The sequence below is a fragment of the Eschrichtius robustus genome, chromosome 8 (genome assembly GCF_028021215.1).
Source record: "Eschrichtius robustus isolate mEscRob2 chromosome 8, mEscRob2.pri, whole genome shotgun sequence".
NCBI classification, from domain to species: domain Eukaryota; kingdom Metazoa; phylum Chordata; class Mammalia; order Artiodactyla; family Eschrichtiidae; genus Eschrichtius; species Eschrichtius robustus.
The window spans coordinates 1,350,971-1,375,380 of NC_090831.1; positions in this window are offsets into that span (position 1 = coordinate 1,350,971).

Below are 24,410 nucleotides of genomic sequence, written 5' to 3' on the forward strand. Positions count from 1 at the left end.
AGGGTAACTGATTGGCCTAGTTTCAATACGGTTGTGTCTTAGGGAATAGGGAGACCTGAGGAGAGGGAGAGAGATGAGGGAATGGCTGGTCAGTGGAGCAGTCAGAACACACACATTTTTTGATTAAGTTTGAAGTCTTACATAGGAGTGGTTTGAGACACCCCAGAACAATGACGATAGTGACACCAAAGATCACCACAAGAAATATGATAAAAATAGAAAAGTTTGAAATATTGCAAGAATTATCAAAATGTGACACAAACACGCAAAGTGAGCAAATGCTTTTGGAAAAATGGTGCCCATAGACTTGCTTGATGCAGGGGTGCCACAAACTATCAACTTGTAAAAAAAACACAATATCTACAAGGCACAATATAGCAAAGCACACAAAAAACGAGGCCTGCCTGTACCAGAAATTAAATGCTTCCACACAGAAGGTAGGTACATCACTTCTGCTCCCATTTCATTGGCCAAAGCAAGTCACGTGTCTACTTTAGCATCAGGTAAATGAGCAGATGGGGAAGAGCCAGTGGGCTGAACACAGGTCAGGGAGAGGGATGCCCATCACACTGTAACCTCTGCCCCCTTGCTCTGAAATTCTGCATGCATGTGCAGGTAGAGTGAATAACCAAGAAGAATGCAATCTTATTTGTGATTAGTCAAGACATCTTGCAGTCCAGGCCAGCTCCCTACCAGCCATAATGCATTGGCTACAGATCTGGAAGCTTCTTCCCTGCTCATCTCTCTCCTTTTGGGGTGCATTGCATTCACACAAGAATCACTCACATCCTGGGAAGCCCTTTGATGGTCCTCAGAGACAAGCTGGCCCTTGGAACTAGGTTGGGAAGATGCACTTTCTTGCTTTCATGATTGAGGCCTGAGGTGGTGAATCCTCACATTTTCAGATGGGGGTGCATTCTCTATGATAGAAGAACCACACTGCATGGTTAGGTCAGTGTTAAGGATGTCAGAGCAAAGAGTAAAGAGGAGAAAGAGCCCCCATGTCCCCTGGCATGCAGTTTGAGAGGAAATCAGATGTATCTGAAAATACTTCATTAAATTTTATTTAACTTTCTATAAGTTCATATTATTCTTGTTAGTTGAACAAGATCATTCTCTCTATGAAGCAAAGCACCAAGGCCGATCCTGGTAAAACAGTGCCATGAAGACTGCCCCGTGCCCTTTGTTCTTGCTGGGAGCTTCCCACTCCACTGTAAACCTTCCATACAATCCTACATGTGGAGGCCCTCCCACAGCTTCGTCATGTCCTGGACCCTGTCCTGGACTCATTAAAGTTATAGTGAGATGCATATTCAGGGCTCTCTTGTAATGGGAACATGAGGAGATGTGAAGAAGCTACTCTCAACAACTCCAAGCATGGGATTCACAGTAGGACTTGCACAAAATGATGTCAGTAGTTCTGCATCCTCCGTCCATAGTTTGACTGCCAGACCTCTACTCTCCCATCCTTAGTTACCCACCACTTCCTAAAATATTAGATTAGTAAATATACCAAGATCGATATTAGTAAGGGAAATGTATAGCTCAGGCAAAGTCTTGTGTATCAAAAGGTAACACATAAGATAAAAAGCGAAAGTGATTCAGGGAACTCTACTCGATATTTTGTAATAACCTATATGGGTAATAAATCTGAAAAGTAATGAATATACGTATATGTATAACTGAATCACTTTGCTGTACACCTGAAACTAACACAGCGTTGTATCAATAAATCAACTATACTCCAATATAAAATAAAAATTAAATTAAAAAAGGAAAGTGATTAATGAATATACTGAAACCTAAACTTACTAGTATTCAAATGATTAATATTATAACCACAGCACTCATTTTTACCTTCATGTTAGTTTTGAAAAATGATAATACCCACTTTTGGAAAACAAAATATAGTCAAATAGATAAACACTCTGTACAGGTAAACTTCAATATTCCTTAAGCATAATAGAAATATTCACACTTTCGGTCATAAATTTCACTGCTTGGGATTTCTTGTAGGAAAGTACATCACATGCACAAAAAAGGAAGTGCAAAGATTACAAGTGTTCAAAAGTTGTGGATAGTTTACTTAAAACATGGTACATCCATACAGAGAAAATTTTTGCAGTTACTTAAAAAAATACTATGACATAGGAAATATTCACGTCTCACAGTCAAGGAAAAAGCAAGGATATACTATCACAAATTTGAGCATGGAGTGGTGGTTATATTCCACTTTAGATATTACTGTCTTCTTCCCAAACATTCTACCAAAATCATGTACTGTTTTTAAGATCAGAAAAATGTCAACAAAGCATTTTGGCATGTCTTTGATATTGTAGGAAATGACTAAATCATTTTGTACAGGGTTGTTATTTGCTCAGCTGTGCTTAGGTACTGGGTTCTCAGGAGGGAGACTTATAGTGCAGGTTGTCTTTGTTGGCAACGTCTTCTTGATGCTTTTGGGAACAGCTGCAATGTGGGTAAGGTACACCTGCTTAACTTCTTGCCAAAACGCTTACCACAAAACTATCCAAGTAGGAACTTAATCAATAGGCAGTAAGATGTAATAGTCACCAAGTCAATAAATACAGCAAAGGGGAGCTAAATACGTGTTCCCTCCATTTCTGTCTTTGTGGACATGCTTTGAAACTCTGGTTGGCTGAATGGATGAGGAGTCTTTCATGGAGTCTTCTCTGTTCGTATAGTCTGCTTCCCACTAATATAGTGCCCTTGGATTTTTACCTTTTACAGGATCTGGATTTAGTTTACCTACTCTGTTCTCCCCATGCTTCTTCACTGAATTGCCCTCAAATATATTTCTCTATCTCTACCTCTCTATGTTCTATCTAAATATATTTATCTATCTTTGTCTATCTATAGCTATCATCTATCTATCTATCATCTATCTATCTATCTATCTATCTATCTATCTATCTATCATCTATCTCTGTCTCTATCTCTATCTCTATTTATCTATCTATCTATCTCTATCTATTTTCTATCATCTATCTATCTACCTATCATCCCTGTCTCTGTCTATCTACCATCCCTGTCCCTATCTATCTATCTATCTATCTATCATCTATCTATATCTATCTATCTCTCTGTCTCTATCTATCTATCTATCTCTCATCTATCTATTTATCATCTATCTATCTGTCTAACTTTGTTTCTGATGATGATCTCTTCGATGTAAAGTATTGGGATACATGGGTATAGTTTCATAAAATCATTTCTCTACTGTAGACAACTACTTTCTTCCTGTTTCATCACTATTTAAAAAATTTAAAAAATATATGTAAATCCAGATGTGCTAGACTGAAGTGTTATTTTCCCTTTTTCAGATCTCTTCTTTAATCAGTGAAAATCTCTTTCTTTCATGCACTAGCATCCCATCCCAATCAAACCTTCACATTGATTTCACCCTAAACAAGAGCAAAGTCAGGGATAAATGGTCACTTCATATATATCAGGTGGTTTGCAGGCAACTTCTCTGCTTCTTTAGAAATGTCATTTCAGCCCAACCATGGAGGAGGGACTGAGTGTTGAATAGGGACAGACAGAGAGGCATTTAGGGCTGCTGGTAGCAGCGGAGAGGGATTGTAAGGAGTTACATTCAGGCAGTGGGAGGGAAGAGTAAAGTGTCCTCTGTGAATGACAAGGTCCTACAAGGGGCAGCTCCCAAAGGCTCTCCTTCCTGGAGTGCATGGCTGAGTGGGGGGGCGGGCAGAGCACCACCAACTGAGACCCTTGTTGAGATGTTCCCAGAACCATTGGTGCCCTGGACTTTGGTTAGACTGTAAACTCTACTCCAGGACATACACTCACCAGTTTTATTTCATAATCTTAGGGTGTAATTCAGGACCTGCTGCACGCGAGGTGGTTTCTGTGAACACCAATGAGGGAGAAGTTTGCCAGAAGTTCTGCAGTTTCCCATGAGTTCTAGAAACTTCCACACTGAGTTGAAATGTGTGTCTCTGTAGTTTATACTAACCAAGTGTTGTTGACACACCTGTCCTCACCCCTTGTGTGGTGGCTGTCTTCCTCCACAAAGGTTCACAGAGCCAGACACCAACCTCCCAGAGCTGGTGGGAGAGATGGGGCAGCATGATGTCGGGTGAATTCTTGCTGGTAGAAACTCTCTAAATGCAGTTTCTCTTTAATAAAAGAGAAGGCTGAGGAAGGTTGCTTCTGCCCTGCCCTGGTCCTGGTCCCCTGACTTTGCGTGTGACTGTGGACATGAAGCCACAGCAGGATTTGGCAACATAAATACCCCCAAATCACCCCAATGCCAGCCCAGAGCACAGACAGCTGCCTCCTCATGGGTTTCTTGTTATGGGAGGAAAATGTCATTTTATCCAAGTGTTCTTTCTGTTACTTATCACCAATGCATTCCTAACTGAGGCCAAGTTCAACACATACTGTTTCCTCCTGTGCTGGGCTTGGGAGCTGGAAGCCCATGTGGTTTCTTTCTTCCAATACTTCACAGCAACATTGTGAATCCTCAGGTCAAAATCTACCAGTAGAAACAGAACAGGGCATACTGGTATGTTTTTGTTTTTCACTCACTTAACACATGTTTATTAAGCACAAGATATCCACCAAGCCATGTGTCAGGAGCATCCTTTTAACCCTGTTAGTGCTTCAACAATGTTTCCATCCTCTGTCCCATCAGTGCACCTGAATCCATGCAGCATTTTTCTCCTTGTAAGTAGAGGTCTGAATGCAAGAAGCCTCTGGGGTGACATCAGCTGTTGTGGAGATGCTGGCTGTTTCGAAGCAGTTGTAATGGACATGTCCTTATTGTGATTTTATGAACAAGAGTGTTTTCAAGGGCTTTGCTGTTGCTGCCTTTGCTTCTCTGAGCCGGTGCTGAAGGATGGTACTGTATGGAGAGCCACCCAGAGGGGGATGGGCAGGTTGTGATGCTGTTGTCATAGTAGCGCCTGGATCCTGCAGTCCTCTCAGTCTCTGGGGAGTTCAGCTGAACAGGGGCTACTTTGGGTGTGACTCCATTACCAAATGACAGTCTTTTTGAAACACCATTTAGGATGCATTTGGAGTTGGAGATGGTGCCCATTTGGTACTGAATGTTATTACTGCTTGGAGATAGGTAAGTCAATGTTAAAATATCACCCTTTCATGAGCTCTCCCAATACCTCAAGCTTAAAAACTTTATAAAATTGGAACATATAGCAGTTAAATAGAGGGTTTTCTTTTGCCTTCGATGTGGCTTTCCAGAGAAAAAGTGTGGAAAAACTAAACAATGTATCCTAGAAGGTCGTACATGAATAAGTGGCCTTTCTACCCACTTGGTGTTTCCCTGAGGCTGAAGTGCAAATTTGCTCTCTTTGTAAATGGAACAGGCTCCGTGTCTGATGAAGAGAGCTGTGCCCTTAAGTTCTGGATGATGGAGCAAAGAATAGGGAAAATTCCCAGATTAGATAGACTTCATGGGATTGTTAAAAGTAAATGCATATACGATAATTAGATTAGGAGAAGAGAGGGAAGAGAAAAAGTAGATAAGTAAAGATTCATGTTTAGCCTTAAAGAATTCAAATTTCTGGCATATCATAAATATTTAGATTGATTGGAGACCTCAAATCTCCCTTTACCACCACAGTCCCAATGCCTGCTTCCCTTCCTCTGTCTCTCTAGCAAGTGCATGTGTTATATTCCTGGTTTCTGTTGAAATACTCACCTCTGGTAGGAAACATACTATTTCTGAAGGTACACATTGGAGAGGTTGATTTTCCCTGCATTTCATTATCATTTCTTAATTGATTCTGAAACAATTCACTGAGCATTTCCTCCTTGCTCTATATGGGCTGCTTATTAAGGGTACAAGTTGCTTCTGCTTTGGGGGGTTGCCCAGTCACCAGTCCAGAACCTTCAGAGCCTTGGAAATCCTTCTTACTCACAGCAACTGGAAATGGTTTGGGCACCTCATCCAATTTGGGCCAATTAGATTCTCTCCCCTATGAAACCTCAGAGTCCCCTGCAATTGTCTGTTGGACCCTTGCGTGGAGTGCTCATGTACAATTTGATCTGGGCAGTCATATTGGAGACAGCTGTAAGGTGAACAGAGAAAGCCAGAGAAACTCTGGCTTTTGAGGAAGAGAAAAAAAGAAAGCGAACCCCAAGAACAAAAGACAATGAATGGGCACATGGCACTGGATAGAGAACATGCAGATGATCATCTATCCTCTGTCTTGAGGTAGTTCCTTTCCAGTGATCGGTACCTGCCTCTAAAGAGGTCTTCCTGTCCTGAAGTTCCAGAGATACTCTTGTTTCCTTCTGTTGTACACAAGACAACCAACCCAAAATGGAGTCGCTTATGCTAAGCCCCATGTCATCAAGCTGAGACTTAATTACAGAAATGAAATCTTAAAACAGTCAATCAATAATCACCTGGTCGGCACTAATCAGGTAACCTGCCAGAAAGACCTGTCGTGCTCTAAAGGAGATTATCCTTGCAATAACCAACCCTCTCTTTTTCCTAGAATACCTTCCTTGTTCCTGCTCCCTTCTGCTTATAAAATCTCTTGCCTTGTACAGCTCTTCAAATTCCCTTTCTATATGCTGTTTTGGATGCTGTCTGATCCATGATTTGTTGAATAAAGCCAAAAAGATCTTTAAAATGTACTCAGTTGAATTTTGTTTCTCAACACTTCCTCTCCAAATCCCCCTTTTATTGTTTGGCCAGTTTGGGATAGTTCCGTGCTGTAAAACAATAACTCCTCCTTGGGTTTTTTTTTTTTTTTTTTTTTTTTTTTTTTTTTTTTTTAATTCTGATAACCAGGGAACCGGTTTCTTTGACCAAGGAGTGTTTATGGCTACTTCTCTAATGAAGGACCCCAGGGCTCTACTCTTCTTAAACAGGTTCTTTCTTTTCCACTGTTGAATCCCTTTTGCACCTGACACCTTTACTGTTTAATCTGTGTGGAGGGTGTTGGGCACAGAGAAAGTTTACTCCTCATTGAAAGCTAGTTGCCACCTTGACTGCCATTTCTGCTGTAGCCGGTACATAGGGACAACCAGAAGAAGGTTTAAGGAGCGATCTGCAGCTCGGCGCTTTGTGTCCACCTAGAGGGGTGGGATCGGGAGGGTGGGAGGGAGACGCAAGAGGGAGGAGATATGGGAATGTATGTATATGTATAGTTGATCTACTTTGTTATACAGCAGAAACTAACACACCATTGTAAAGCAATTATACTCCAATAAAGATGTTTAAAAAAAAAAAGAGCAATCTGTTAAATATCTCCCAGGTGGTCCAAATTTTACAGAGCCAAGGCTGTGTGCAAAATTGAATTGAGCCCATTCTCATTTCTTTTCTGAAACCCTCTTTTCTCCCCTCAGTCTGTTCTTCTGAGTCTTTTTTGCTATTAGAAGACACTGAGAAAACAGACATTGTAATGCCAGCTACAACTCAAATTATCTGGTGGTGAAAATCAGAGACCAAAATTTTTTTTAATGTGAAAGTTGCTAGAAAACTCACAAAAAATTGAGTAGGGTCACAGTGTTCAAGAAAACATCCCATTTTCTCTGATACCAGCTTTAGCATCGTGGGTACGTTTTCTGGTCTAACAGAGCGTAATAGCCTAACAAGGTCAGCTGTGATAGGCACCTCTTCTAAATACATTTCTGTTTGCATTTGTGATGTCTGATTATAATAAAAATACTGTCACTTGGATTCTAAAAACATTTTTATTGCTGATAGAGTCTAAAATTTTTTAGCTAATTAGAAAACTGTACCTTTAAAAACTGCAAAGTTAATATATATAACCCATAAAAGTGTGTCGCTGTTTTTTGGTTGTTTTTTTTTTTTTTTTTTCATTTTTTCCTAATAGCTGAGCCTATGACTACTGCCTCTGGAAATGCTTATCAATTTAATATGAGCTTGGTGCACTGCCAGTGATGACTACATAATTCTTGGGGCCCAATGCAAAATAAAAAAAGGGGACTTGTATAAAAGTTAGGGGGACAATCTTCATATAAATGTACTCAAATATGTCTTTTCTTTTTAATTATATTTTATTCTCATGAAACATAATAGAGGAAATAGTGACACAAAAAAAATAACATGCCCTTACAAATTACAAGAAACAAAAAATGATATCTTTGTGTGATAATTTTATATAATTTGAGAATAACAATGCTTTATTAATGTGATAACTTGATTGCTCTTAAGACTTTTCTGGCTAACTTTTCTGCAAATGTATTTATTAAGTCAACAAAATTCATACTTGAGAAGCTTAAATTTCAATTGATATAATTGAAAGTGACATCTGTCTCTCTTAGCAAATGCAAATCCCGATGGTAGCGACAGTGCAAAGTGAGAGGGCAGGAGGAAGAGAGGGTCTGCCTCTCTCCAAAGAGCCAGGCCTGCAGCCACATCTGTCCAGCTTCTGGGTCCATCTCTTTGCAACTCCCTCTGGGAGGTGGGACAGGGACAGCGGCAACTTGGGGCAAAATGTTGTCCAGAGCTCACCTCTAAGGCCTGGAGACCAGCAGCTGTGGGCCAGTGTCCAGGTTCTAATTGGCTGCAGGAAAGTGATCCAAGTCCCACTGGACAGCAGGGGGCAGGGTCAGGGGCCTTCCATCAGGATAAATAGATGACCTCATAGAAGAGTCACACAGCTGTTAAGGAAAGTGAGCCCATGACCCTGATACTAAAGCCCCTCCCAGGTCCACTTGTTTAGTTTGAATAGCTTAACAAATCCATATATATATATATATATATATATATATATATATATATATATATATATATATATATATTTACAAAGGATAACAAGGTACTTTGCAAAATCAGTCAATCCAGGGCTGTGTGGCTTCCTTATTTACAGTCAGCCTTAAGAAGAGGTATTTTATATTAATCTTTCATGTATGATTCCAGTCAATCAGCAAAGTGCACAACTGTTGAACAGGTAACAACAGTATTGGCACGCTATCTCTGGTAGCTTGTCACCATCTGTAAATGCTGGGGTTTTACTTGGACCTTAGAGACAATAATAGAGCCAGGACTGGCCTTTAAATGCCTGTTCAGTAATTGCCTCTTTATCGCCCACTTAACTGAAGTGCATCTCGTTAACACATGGGGAATTCAAAGAAGAAAATAACAGCACAATGCAGTGTTGACAAATGGATGTTGAGGCCCAGGGACACTGCTGTCAAGGCCTTGTGATTAGCACCCAGCTTTGTTCTGGTCTCCTACATGCTCCTCAAACTCCCTTTGTGCTCTAGGCTCTGAGCTGGGTGATGGGGGCAGAGTGTACAACACACAGTCCTAATTCTGACTTCAAGTGGGGACAGTTGAATAAAACAGAAAGACAGGGATGGGACATTGACCTCTAAAGGCCCTCATGAAAGACTGTCCGGATTTCTGCTGAAAAGCAATTTATTTGGAAGATGAACAAACTCAATTAGGCATAATGGCACACATTCAGTACAAAAATATCAACTCCTGTTTCCAAGCTCCCCTTTTAATTTGTAAACCAAGCTCATAGCACGAGGTTTACAAATGTGATCCAAACACAAACGTTGCATATAATTGCAAAATATCAACACATTATGAAATTGGATATACTATACTGCTTCATGTGGATGATCATTTTTTATGTGCAATGAGAAAGAAAGGAATGATCTCAGAAGCCAGAATGTGACGCAAACAATAACATGGGTGAGGGTGACCTTCTCTTGTTTCACTCGGTCTGAGGAGGGGCATATAAGGATCCAGAATGCCTTTGGTCCAGCGCAGGTTCCTGCTAAAGGGAGATCCTCTTGGGTGAACTTTCCAAGGCTCCTCACACAGAGGACATGTCTCACCAGTGACTTGTCTGGAACACAGTGCTTAAATCCTTCATATATGGAAAAATAAAATGACTTAAATTCATTTCTCCAACTTTATGAAACAAGCACCAGTAGAGGTGAGCTGCTTTGGGGGGAAGGAAATTAAGCACCTACCATACACCCGACACAGTGCTGAGTGTGACAGAATTATATACAGAATGGTGTACAATATTGATATTATTTTGTCTTCCCAATGACTATTACATATATATTCATATTCTGAATTTATAAATGAAACTAAGCCACATTCCAGGTCACACAGATACCACAGGTCTGTTTTTCACACCGAAGAATGACAGTGATCCAGGGCCTGATCATATTCTCTGAACTTCTGCTCATTTTTACTACAGAAGCATAAAGAAAATCAAGTAAGTACTAGGGAGCTGTCAGTCTTCCTTATGAATATGAATGTGTCAGGTCTCCAGGTAAGGGCATCCATTCATCTTGGAAATGAATGGTTCCGGTTGTCCTCATACAGGGCTAATGAAGTGTGGACATTACACAATCAGAAACTATCCTAGTCATAAAATCTCGGTGTACTTCATCAAATGATTCTTTGATATACAAAGTCAACAATGTTCTCAGAGGATGAAAAATGATCCTTCACTAGGCAGGGCCAATCTCCGTACAGGGAAGCAGGGATGTAGAAAGGGATTTCACCAAGACGGAAACTCATAGGATGCCTTTGGCAGAGGGTAGGAGGAAAGGGAAACTGAGGTATCAAGTGAGTTTTGAAAGGTGTATCTGGACTGGAAGGCAAGGGCAAGAAATTAGAAGGATTCTGCTGGCCTGGGGGCATGCCCGGGACAGGAGCCTGGGGATAAAGATGATGCTGAGTGTGACGCAGAGGGGACCCTCCTGCACTGTTCGTGGGAATGTAAGTTGGATAATTCACTATTTTCCACTATGGAAAATAGTATCGAGTTCCCTCAAAAAATTAAAGATAGAACTACCGTATGATTCCGCAATCCCACTTCAGGATATGTATTGGAAGGAAATGAAATCAGGATCACGAAGAGATACCTGCACCCCCGAGCTCACTGCAGCATTGAAAACAAGCATGGGCCAAAGTAATGAGGACCTGGGAGAAGCAGAAATCTAAGAAGTTGTATTAGAGAAGGAATCAGGTGCTGAAATAAGTTTAGGATGTTGTTAAGCCTTTTGGAGACCAGAGTTTCAGGGTCATCCTCTGAGTGACTGTTGGAAAAAAATGCAGACTGTGACAGCAGAAGGATGAGGGATATGGGACTTGTTTGCAGGAGACCAAGTTGAGTGCAAAAAGTCCCTTCTTCAGTGGTTGTATAGAAGTAACCCTGAGATCCCCAGATTGTAGGTGCAGGGGTAAGGGTGACATTAGCCAAAACCCACCAAAATACAGATTAACATTCATTTGAGGGAAGGAAGAGAAGCAACAGTTTCCTTGTGCAATCACAGCGTCTCAATTTTCCAAAACTGTGGTGAAGGGAGCAGAGACAATGCTCAATCCTATACCCTTGTTCACATGCTGCCATCACATTCACATGACATTTGTGATTGTCTAAGATGTTCCAGTGTATCAGACAGTGTGTGGTTCTAGAAACACACAGAATAATGAGTCACTATGAACAGCTGGAGTCAAGTATGTGGAAGTGGGGATAAGGTGCAGACTCATAGAGGGAAGGACCCTAAGGGCAGCTCCGCAGCAGAGCTGATGGGAAACGAAGGAGCAGAACTAGTTTTGTGGCTGTAGTTTTGCATCCTCACCAGACTCACCAAGCTTACCATCCATTCAGTTCCTGAAGTTTGCTTCATCCTACACAATGGGTGCCTCAGCCCCTAACTTAGGGGATAAAGTTAGTGAGTTTAGCACAGAGTATTCAACATCAAGAAAGAAACTCACATGTTCTAATGAAGTAGAGTAATTGAAAGACAACAATTTGAGCTCCTAAAGGGAGAATTTTTTTTAATTTATTTTTTATTGAAGTATAGTTGAATTACAATGTGGTGTTAATTATAGCTGCACAGTAAAGTGATTAAATTATATGTAAATATATTCTTTTTCATATTCTTTTCCCTATGGTTTATCAGAGGGTATTGAATATAGTTCCCCGTGTTATACAGTAGGACCTTGTTGTTTATCCACTCTGTATATAATAGTTTGCATCTGCTAATCTCAAACTTCCAGTCCTTCCCTCTCCCACCTCCCACTCCCATTGGCAACCACAACTCTGTTTTCTATGTCTGTGAGTCTGTTTCTGTTTTATCATGGTTCTCATATGGAACTATATTTTTTGCTCGTGGATATTATAAACATTTGTTATGTGAAAAAAATGAATATTTTTTCTTAGTAGTCTTTTCAACAGAAAATAGGCTTCCATAATAAGTATTTGAAAGTACTTTTTTAAAAAAAGTATTTGATCTGTGTTGATTGGATATTTGAAAGCATTAAAAGACAAAGTGATGATTTTGAGTCCTTAGAACACTTCAGAGGCTTTGCCCCAATCAATCTTCCTCTTTAATATCAGCAGTCCCTACAGCTATGCCCTTCCCCAATCCTCTGGCTTTCAAGTTGCCTTTTATCCTAAACAATTTACATAGTATTACCAAGATCCCCAAGTAAGATTTAGACAGGAAAAAAAATCTGTCTTCTCTCTTGGGTTCAACTCTATAATTGCAAGATCTGCATGGGCGCTGGAAACTTCCACAAAACATTTATTTGCCCCTGGGTGAGTTGCCTATTCTCTGGAGCAATCTTCTCTTTTGCATTCAGAGTGAGGTGGCAGAGATGAAAGACAGCTTTGAACTTCAGCTACAAGTCAGAACAGAAGAGTGATGCTTGACAGCCTCAGAATTATAATTGATCCAGCTTGGCTCAGCAGTGATTGGAAGTAGGTCAGAAAATGGCCGTGGTGGAGTTCAGAGTTTGCTATAGAATATGACTTCTTCTTCTTTAATATTCCAACAAATTCTTGTCTTGTTCTCAAAATTGGTCTTTTTTCTCTTTCCGTATATATATGTATATATATGAATGTAACTATACATACATTATATGTATGTATATATATGTATATAAACAAAAATAGCTGAGAAATCTTTGATATAAAAAAGTGTTGAGAGAACATGACTTACAAGATAATAAAATGTATTTAAATCATAATGGTAGTTATAAAACTGAGGTCATTTTGCAAAAAAGAGATAAATAGACCAGTAGCTCAGAATGAGAAGCCCAGAAAAAGAACCTATAAAAGTTGATAACTGATAAACAAGCATCTTACATCAATGGTGAAAATGTAAGCTATTTAATGAATTGTGTTGGGGAACTGTCCATCAGGAAAATTTGGCTACTTTTCCATCAAGATAAATATTTACTGGAAAAAAGTCAAAATGGATTTTAAGAATTTGGTGATATCACCAAGATGGCAGAGTAGGAGACCTCGGTCTCCATTCTCCTACAGAGATCAACAATCAGACAGGTACCCACCAACAACATCAGCTCTGGGGTTCTTATGAAACTTCAGCATTAGAGTGGAAGGAAAAGCATGGGAATAACTGCACAAAAGAGCAGGAAGATAGGCTCATCTTCTCTGCATCATCCCAGCCCCAGGTGGGCACTGCTCAGCTAGAAAGAGTTCCCCTCACCAGGAAAGGAGGAACAGAGTGAGGACCAGCTTCCCCAGGCTTTTGGGGCACCACGTGAAAGTTCCACTTTGGTCTCACCCCAGACTGGTAAAGCTGAGACCTACAGAGACTAGGAACAAAAAAGAAAAGCAGGAGCTGCCACACTCAGGATGCAGTAGGAGAGACCATGGTTCTCAGTCACCTATTCTGCAGACAACACCAGCAGCTTTTACCACTGAAGAAACCAATGACCAACACAGCCACTGAAGACCCCTGCAGATTTCTCCATGTTTAGCCCCACAAGTATTCACGTTCACTGCTGCCAGCCACATGAGTTCCTCCATGCTTCTTACCTCCTGCCCCTGTCAGAGCCTGGGACCACACCAACAGCCAGCCCAGGCCACTGCAGCTGCAGGAGTCATGACACCAGCCTAAACCCCTGCTGCTGACCCCACCACCATGTACACACTTGGGCTAGCCCCTCTAGCTGTGCACTTACACACTGCTGGCTTGACACCCATCACCAGCCTCCAATCGCCCATGTCCTGGGTTGCCACTGCCATGGCAGAAGTGCACACTGATGGACAAGGCCCCACAGATGCAGCTCTGTCTTCTGTCATTGGCTCCCCTGCAGCTGAGCACTGGCATGGGCCCATCCCAGACTTCATCACTGGCCTTGGCTGCTGTGCACCCACAGTGAGGCCCTGCAGCCACTGGAGTACATGCTGACAGCCAGGGTCCCCTAGCTGCTTGTGGGCCCAGATTCAGCTCTGTCTCCAGTCACTGGTCTATACATCTTGGCTCCCCTGTAGCTGGCCTCTCTGGCTCTATGACTGCCCTTGCCCTGCCCATTTCCTGATATTGGCCTCTATTGCCATATGCCTGGGGTGAGACTCAGAAGCCTGGGTAGTGCACACGGACAGGCAGTGTCCCCACAGCTGCCAGTGGACCTGCAGTTGGCTACAACCCTTCCTGCTTGCTCTGTCCTCCACCACGATGTGTGTGTTTGCAGCTGACCCCTGCCACTACACAGGCACTGTAAATGGCCCTGCAGTTGAGTGTGTGCACACCATAGGCTCTGGACACCACTGCTGACTGCTCTGGTCCCCAGCGGCTGGAACTGAAGACACCACTGAGGACTTCAAAGGTCTTTGCAGCCTCTGCAGAGCCCACAGTGCTCACCAAAGACCATGTGGTTGTCAGTGCCGTGGGCCTCAGTGGCCTGAGCCAAAGAGACATCATTCCCCCCAGACCTGGAGCCACCATGCCCCCCCACATCGGGGCCAGGGTCACAGCATGCTTCAGGGTATTCCTCCCCGTAGGTCAAGGTCTTTTCTTACTGAAGTCACTCCATAAACTTTGGAAGAGATGATTGCTTCTTCAAATGCATAGACACCTATGCAAGGCTACAGGGATCATGAAGAATCAGGGAAACATGACTCCATCCAAGAAACACAGTAAAATGCCAGTTACTGACCCAAAGAAATGGAGCTACAGGAATAGGTCAACAACAAATGTAAAGTAATTGTTCTAAAGATGCTTAGAGAGCTACGAGAGAACACAAAAAATTTAATGAAATCAGAAAAACAAGAACAAAAGGAGATGTTCTCCAAGGTGATAGAAAACGTAAAAAAGAACCAAACAAAAATTTTGGAGCTGAAGAATATAATGAATGAGCTGAAGAATTCCATAGAGGACTTCAACAATAGACTTGACAAAATAGAAGAAAAAATCAGTGAGCTCAAAGACAGATCATTTGAAATGATCAGGTCAGAGGAACAAAAAGAAAGAAAGGAATGAAAAAGAATGAAGAAAGTCTACAGGATTTAAGGGATTCCATTAAAATAAATAATCTACACATCACTAAAATCCAAGATGGAGAAGAAAAGTAGAAAAGGGTGGAGAGCTTTTTCAAAGATATAATGGCTGAGAACTTCCCAAACCTGGGAAAAGATTTATACATACAAGGTCATGAAGCTATTGGTCACTCCAAAATTTCAATCCAAAACAATCTTCTCTAAGACACATTATAATAAAAGTGTCTAAAGTCAAAGACAAAAATAAATTTTATAGCAGCAAAAAAAAAAAAAAAAAAAAAAAAAGATCTCACACAAGGGGGCCCTCATGAGGCTATCAGCTGATTTCTCAGCAGAAACCTTGCAATCAAGGAGAGAATGCAATGTATATTCAAAGTGCTGAAAGGGAAAAAAAAATGCCATTCAAGAATAATTTACCCAGCAAAGTGGCCCTTTGAAAATAACAAAAGCCTAGGTAGTTCATCACCATTAGACCTGCATTACAAGAAATACTGAAAGCAGTTCTTCAAGCTGAAACAAAAGGGCATTAATTACTAACATAACAACATTTGAAAATTTACAGCAGGTATAGGTAAGTAGTCAGGTTCAGAGTGCTCTAATACTGTAATATGGTAGTGTGCTAACCACTTATCTATAGCATAAAGGTTAAAGGACAAAAGTATGAAAAATAGCTATCCTATAATAATTTGTTATTGGATACACAATATGAAAAGTGTAAATTGTGACATGAAAAGCATAAAATACAATATATAAGGGGAGAGTAAAAGGTTAGATTTTTTGTATATGATGGAGGTTGTTATCAGCTTAAGATAAACTGTTATCAGAGAAAGACAAATATCATATGATATTGCTTATATGTGGAATTTTAAAAATTGGTACAAATGAACTTATTTACAGAACAGAAATAGAGTCACAGAGGTAGAAAACAAACTTATTGTTACTGGGAGGGGACAGGGATAATTTGGGAGATTGGGATTGACATATACACACTACTATAGATAAAATAGATAACTAATAAGAACCTACTGTATAGCACAGGGAAATCTCAATACTCTGTAGTGAACTATATGGGAAAATAATCTAAAAAATAGTGGATATATGTCTATTTATTGGGCCAGCCAAAAAGTTTGTTCAGTTAATGAATACATTGTTCAATAAAGTTCTTGGTGAAAATGAAAAATGCATCTTTTATTTTACTTATAACTGAATGAACTTTTTGACCAACCCAATAAAACATTCAATTTGCTATACAGCAGAAACTAACACAGCATTGTAAATCAACTACAGCCCAATAAAAATTAATTAAAAAATAAACTGTTATATGTAAAAATGCTTTAAAACTTTTTATTGCTCTATTTATTCTCTCATAGTAGCTTGTTTTCTTCTGTTTTGTTTTGTTAAATTTTTATTTTAGAGTTAATTTTTAACTCATTTAAATCTTTGGGAATCCCAGTCACCTGGATTGAAGGTGGTTTCCTCTAGGCAGAATTTGTTTTTGTGGTGCAAACACCTGAGAAACAATGGGATGGCTGCTGATAAGTACAGGTTTGGGGGGTATGAATTGTTCTAAAGTGAGATGGCTGTGGTGATTGTATAGCTCCGTGACTATACTAAAAGCCACTAAATTGCAGACTTTAAAAGGGTGAATTTTATGGCATTTGAATTATATCTCAATAAAGCTGTTATACAAAATGAGCTGGGGAGCTTGACTGAACTCTACCTCCTTGAATGTTTCTGCTGAGGAGGTCCCTGGGGTCACCGGGAGTCAAACTTTCTCCCAAAGAATGACAAAGTAGCAGAATATCCAATGGGAAAATACAGCAGGGCAAAGAGTGTGCCCTCTACTAATAATTCCACAGGGAAAAAGGAATGAAGGCAAGTTCAAAGTTGGGCTTCCTTATCAGCAAGTGAGGTTATAATTTTCCACCAGTGTTTACCAATATGTGATCCTCATCTTTTTGCCAATACTCCTTTATTTGGTCTAATATTTTCAAAGATTATTGATTTTTAAAATGTGTTTTCATTGTTCTTTAATTTGAGTTTCTTTGATTACTTTTGTGCCTGAGAGTTTTTCCTGTTAGCTATTCTTTATATTTTTTTAAATTGCCTTTTCAAACTTTTACTCATTTTTTTGTATAATAAGACCTTTTCTGTTATTAAGCCCTAGGAGCATTTCATAAATCAATGATTTTAATCATTTGTCACATATTGCATATGTTATATTCTAAATTGCTGCTTGCTTTCAATTTTGTTTTAATGTTTTATGACTTCTATTTCAGATTTTATTTATAGTTCTTTATCACAGGAAACCACCAGTGTTTAATTAAGTAGGTAAAACCCCTAAACTATTTCTTTAAACAATAAATCCAACAGAGCCATATGAGAGAGAAGGGAAATGGCAAAAAGCAACAAAAACTGAATAAATGCCTTTTTACAACTAGAACAGAGAAATTAAAACTTATTTAGTACTGCCAGGGCCACAAATTATTCAATAAAATTACAGTTTTTTGAGGTAACATTTACTTGCACAGAACTTAGCATCCATCTCTGATGTAGCGATTGCAGTAAGACCACTTTGCTAAAATAATGTTTGCAAGGGCCCTTTTAGGGTGAAAAGGAATATATGCTTTTCTTTAGTTGCAGGGAAATAGAAATATTTTTATTCTTATTGGTCTTTTTTTTTTCCTTTTGTCACTAATTTTTAGAAGAACTACAATGGAAAGGCTAAGAAAAATAATCATTAATTATTACGAAGAGGAAAATAAAAAGAATGGGAAGCTCAATGAGTACAGTACGAAAAAGAAAATGTGGAAAGAGAATTTAAATACATGCAGTAGGGCTCATATCATATTCTGCGTCTGCATTAGTCAGCCTGGCGTCTGACTTTATCTACACTGGTAGGGCAGCATCCTGATACCTAAGATACAAAATAGCCCATGAAGCAATTTTCAATCGTGAATATTTTTTAAAGATTTGGTCATTGTATCCTTTCCTGCTCAGAGATCCTGGGGAACAGCTTCTAAGAGGGAGAAGAATGAGGGAAGTGGTCCAGAATAGATGCCTGGGGTACCAGTCACGATGGTGTGGGGAGGGGAATAAGGGGAAGATGAGGAAAGTCACCAGACTGGCAAAAATTAAAAGTCTCAGAATCCTAACAGTTGATGAGGACACTGATCAACAGGAATTGTCCCACGTGGCTCGGGAAGAACAAACTGATGAAAACCCTTTATGAAACTCTGCTGCATCCAAGGAATCTGAGTATCACCCTTCCCTGAGCAGCAATGTCCCCCAGACCTGTGTTCAGCCAGCAAAACGTATTCGCTGAGGACAGATGCTAGTGCCCATGAGGAAACAGCTACTCGCTAATCCTCTGAGTAAATTTATTTCACAGAGCATGACGCTTCAACACGACTCTTAGTGACATGGAGGGAGAGAGATTAATTTTGTTATGAGATTTTGTTACTAGAAGACTCTGTTTTTTTGTTTGTTTTTTTGGTCTCACTTACACTCTTACAAACGGACTCAAAGAAATCAACTGCTGATAGTTGTATATATGTCCATGCCACTCTCTCACGTTGTCACAGCTTACCCTTCTCCCTCCCCATATCCTCAAGTCCGTTCTCTAGTAAAATAGATAGCTAGTGGGAAGCAGCCGCATAGCACAGGGAGATCAGCTCGGTGCTTTGTGACCACCTAGAGGGGTGGGATAGGGAGGGTGGAAGGGAGGGAGATGCAAGAGGGAAGAGATATGGGAAAATATGTATATGTATAACTGATTCACTTTGTTATAAAGCAGAAACTAACACACCATTGTAAAGCAATTATACTCCAATAAAGATGTTAAATAAATAAATGAAATGAAATGGATAACTAATTAGAACCTGCTGTATTAAAAAATAAATAAAATAAAATTCAAAAATTCAAAAAACCCTTCTTCCATCAAATATGTGTAATTTAAAAATAATGTAATCATGGAGGTTTATCTTTTTTTCCTAAATTTTGTTTTACTTAAGTGAAAATTTTAGATGGGCATCTGTGATTTCTATTAGAGTCTTTCAGTGTATGGAAACTTCTTTCCAACCTAACCTGAGGAGATACCAAAATTGTTCAGCCTTGCAGAACAAAACAAATACATAAAATTCCACAGTGAACACTCAAAAAAAAAAAAAAAAATCACCTGCTGAGATTTCAGATCTGATACCCTATTGTGAAGTGCTTGGAGCAGCAGCCAGGTCTCATCTCACATTTTCTACCTCAGCATCTCGTAAACTCCTCGACATTTTTCAAGGACTCAAAAAGAAAATGTTGAATAAAACGCTTTTAGAGGACAGGCTTACACAATCTTTTTGCAACCCCAAAGCAATAAAACCCCACAGATTTTCTGGAACTAAAATATAAAATTAAAGAGATTGCACATAGTACAATCATTGTAGTAGTAACACAATTTGCCATAAATATTTTACACTTTTTCTATGAGTAATTAATGACCTTTCTAAGTTTCTTCGTGATGCCTTGCGATGAAATAAATGATTTGGAATCAATAGTGTATTTTAAACCACCACAGTGAATATACTTTCTATTGTAACACGACGTGTTCAGAATGAAGGGAAATTTTGCTCTAGATTTCCTCCCAATGTAAATTTATTATGTGGACCTCTGTTAAATGGCTTCAACTTGTCAGATTAGTAAAATGTCAGGTCTCTGCTTTAGGGATGTCTCTGTAACCACCCCATTCATAACTGCAACCCTCGTTGGTCTATTCTACATGTACCTTAGATTATATTACATATTGTTTATTTGTTTGCTTTATCTCTCCTCTAGTGAAATGCCAACTCCTTGAAGGCACTGTGTCCATTGTGTTTGTTGATGTATATCAAACTCTGATAATGCCACTGATGTAAGAACTTACGCTCCCTGCCCCTTCGGAATACGCCTCTAAACTTGCCTCTTTCAGGGGCTGGACGTAGGGGCATGGCCATCAGCTCCCCGGGCTCTCAGCTCTGAGGTTTTATTCTCTCTTAGCCCCCATCTGTACCATCTGTGATCTCTCTTGGTAATTGACAGCCACAGTGCCTGTGATGCTGGCGACCGTATTTGCAGCTGCTGACCTCCACCGGGCACCAGCTCGCAAACCCTGAATGCCAGTGTTTTTCTTCCTCTGGGTGCAGCAGGAGAATTCCTTCCACTCCTTCTGAGCGGCTCAAAGATAATTCTAGCAGTAGAAGAGTGTCCTCCACCTATTGTTCAACCATAGCCCTGGGGAGGCTGGGTTAGGGCATAACTAAGCACAGCTTCATTGATCCCAAGAGACCTCATCTGGCCCTCTGAGCAAGATATTTTGATACACAATGATTTTCTCCAAGAGGTGTCTCTGTCTCCCCGTGAATCTGGCATTTCTAGAAGTTGTCTGGCTGCCAGATGTTCTATGTTTGTCTACACTCAAATTCCGAATAAGTCCCATTATCACAAATTACTTGCCATTGGGTTTCTGGACCCAGAGGATGTGATTGGACACAAAAATTCCGCTACAGTTAAGGATTTCTTAAATGTTCCCCAGCAGCTTGGAGTCTGCTCTGCCCTACATAAACTGGGAACACTTGGATGCCTTGAGGTCTCGCTCCACACAGCAGCAAATTAGGGGTTCAGTCTGTATCAGCCCAAACAGTAAAGACACAGGATCACAATCACAGAGAAGAAAACATCAGGCCAGACTTCAGCTTCCTCGGTAATTGGTCCCCCGGGAGGAACTGAAGAATTTATATGAGCAGATATAAATGGACTTAGTCTATGGTCGGTCCAACTGACACTGCCACGAGGGTTCTGTAAGAAATCCCTTCCATTCTGTCAGTGTTTGCATCCGCCAGCAGGGATGTTTCCTTCAGTGTTTATTTCCTGATACTCACCAGCCTAGTTTTAGTAACTGTCCACAGCAACACAGAAATAACATTTCTAAAGCAAATGCATGTGCTGACATGCTTTTAGCATAGCAATAAGTACCTTGTATATTCATTTTAAATGTGAATGTGCTAATTGTAGAAATTTAAAAATACAATATAAGAAGAAAACTATTTCCCGAATGCCCTTTAGCCGTGCAATCAATGTCAGCACTTCAGTATATTCCTCTCTGTTCTCTCTAAATATAGTTGTAGAGCATTGCTGTTATCATGCTTGAATGAAGTTGTGCCTCTTGCTTTTCCACTTGGCATGATGAGCTCAGTACTCCATGTGATAAACATTTTAATTGGCTGCATATTACTTCTTTGACCAATTCTACCACAAGGTAATTGAGTAGACCCTCACTTGGACAGTCTTTTCTTTCCAGTTTTAATTATTAGTGTTTGATGCTATTATTGCTACGGTCTGAATGAATATCTCCCAAATTCATTTGTTGGAATCTTAATGAGGATGCCAGGTGATGGTATTGGGCGCTTTGGGAAGTGCTTTGTTCATGAGGGTGGAGCCCTCATGGTTGGCATTAATGTCTTATAAAAAAGTTCAAAGTATACATAATCCCTATAATATAAATGTCCCCTGGTCTTCTTCACTGTGGGTAATTCAGATCCAAATGACTTGGATGGGACAATTGTCTTAGTTAAATACTAATTATTTCTTGTCTTACACATGCCCAATGGGACTTATGCACAGTTGAGGTAATGCCCAAACCAATGATAACAATTAATGTGCATTGGGACCCTCTTTTGTTCCAGCCACTATGAGGGTCCTGACAAAAAAAAGCATTTGTGGTCATGTGTGAGAGCAGACAGTAAAACCAAAAATCTTAATAAAATGTGATGACTGCCATTGGATGTAAGAAGAGGAACACTTGCCAGTTCTCTGGGTGGGAGGTGAGATAGATGTGGCTTCTGAATAGTGATAACACCTCTGTGGGGTCTGAGGGTCCAGCTGTATGGAAAGGTGGGGAGGCAATCTGTGAGCAGAGGTACCTCCCTGCAAAGTTGCCAAACAGGACCCTGCCTGCCTTGAGGGCGGGAACTTTCTTCTCGGTCCCCTAGCATCTCTCATGGTGCCTGGCTCCAGAGATTCCTGATACATGCAGAGTAGATACGTGAACAGATGGATAGATACATGGTAGATAGGTAGACAATAGGTAGGTGGATAGGTAGACGGATGATAGAAGAATGGATGGATAGATTGAGACATAGATGCTAGATGGATGGATGGATGGATAGATGGATTGTTAGATATATGGATCCATAGATGTAGATAGGTAGATAGGTAGACAGATGATAGATGAATAGAGAGATAGATGATGGATGGATTGATGGATACATGGATACATAGATACCGGAATAGACAGATAGATAATAGATAGACACATACATACATAGATACATACAAACACACAATACATACATAGATATAGATAGATGATAGATACAGATGCATAGATACATAAAGATGAATTGATACATAAAGATGTTAGATGGATAGATAGAGATATAGACAGATATAGAGAGATAGATTGAAACACAAATATATTCATAGATCTATCTATTGATTAATCAATCTATCTGTGTATGGATAGCTAGAGAAATAGAATGATATCTATCTATGTGTATCTATGTATATCAGTATCTACATAGATAGATAGGTCATAGGTAGCTAGCTAGTTAGCTAGATATAATATTTGTGGAGAGAGAGAGAGAGAGATTTTCACCTTTCTAACTTTAGTGTAATCCTAGAGCAAATTATGTGCTCAACGTATGCCTGATGGTTAAGAAAATGTTTAGTCAATGGATGCTAGGTCTCTACATACACCTTGCGATGTAGCTTCATGCAGTCTCTTCCTGTAGCACTATCCTCATTCCTAGACTGGCACGGTGCCAGGAGCCACACTGCTGCAAGCTGGCTTCCCCAGGGCAGAGGGAGCAGCAGCCTAAATGGTCTAGGTCACCTACTCCAAACTGCTTTCTTTTCACATTTGTTTCCTTTTAATATGGATGAGACAAAAATCTGTAACCTTTTCTCACAAGCTAAGAAGGATGTACTCTTTAGATTCAGAGGCAAATTAGATGGAAGTCAAGAAGACACAGGGACAATCATTTAATTCACAGGCAATAGGCTCACCATGAAAATACAATCTCTTTTTGTTCTTTTCCTTTAGAAACCTAGTTGCTATTTTTTAAAAAGTGCTTGAGTCAGGAAAACCGGCTTATTAAAATGCATAAGGTTAAGCTTGCCTGACTGTCACCAATAATCAGAGTATTTTTTATCTGCAGTGCATATCACAATCTAATTTTTACAAGAAATGTGGTCCTTCTAAGTTTTGCAAGTATGAGAATCGCGTGCGTTTGATTTCTGCATCCCTGGCTGGTGTCCTTCCTGTCACTCACCCGCCCGGCTGTCTGGGGGCAGGACACTGTCACCTGCCTCTGTCTTCTCTTCCCTGGTTCTCCTCACAGGCCATCTGCCCTGTTGCACCCTGACAAAGGGCTTCACTAACCACTGTCTGACAGATGGATGCCACTTCTAACATGCCCAGTCGCCTTCTTCTGCAAATAAGATAAAATACACTTAGTCCCTTGTTTCCTGCTATCTCCGTTTTGTTGCCTGAATGTGGAGCTGCTTTCCCCTTTGAGCACTACCTGTGCTTAATTTGAATCTCCATTTACTTTCCTCCCACTCTCTTACCCCAGAGACTTTCAGAAAGTGAGAAAACTGTTAAAGATTCCGAAATGCATATACATGTCTCCAATCTGTTGAAATCCTGTTTCCTGACATAAAGTCAACCTAGATTAAGAAGAGTATTAGAAATGTTTGAAAAGATGCCTTTACAGTGACAATGTGGATCTGATTCCATGAGTGGATGCCTTAAGTGGTGTTTCAGTTATTTATAATAATAACAGTTACATGAAAATTAATGATTGTGAGAAAACAGTGATTTTTTTTATTTTTTATTTATTTTTTGTCTGAACACAAAAAGATTGGAATATCTCCACAGATTTAAAAAAAAAAAAAAACTTCTTTCCCAAAACTTAATGCATGTGTTGGATGTAGACCTTCATCCTCAGGGACCCTGGAGCCTGCTCTCCCTGACCTGTTCTCTTATCTCATAGCCCAGGTTTTGAGCCTCTAGAGGGAGATGTGACTGCTTCCGGCAGTCTGCCCTCTCACTTAGCCCCA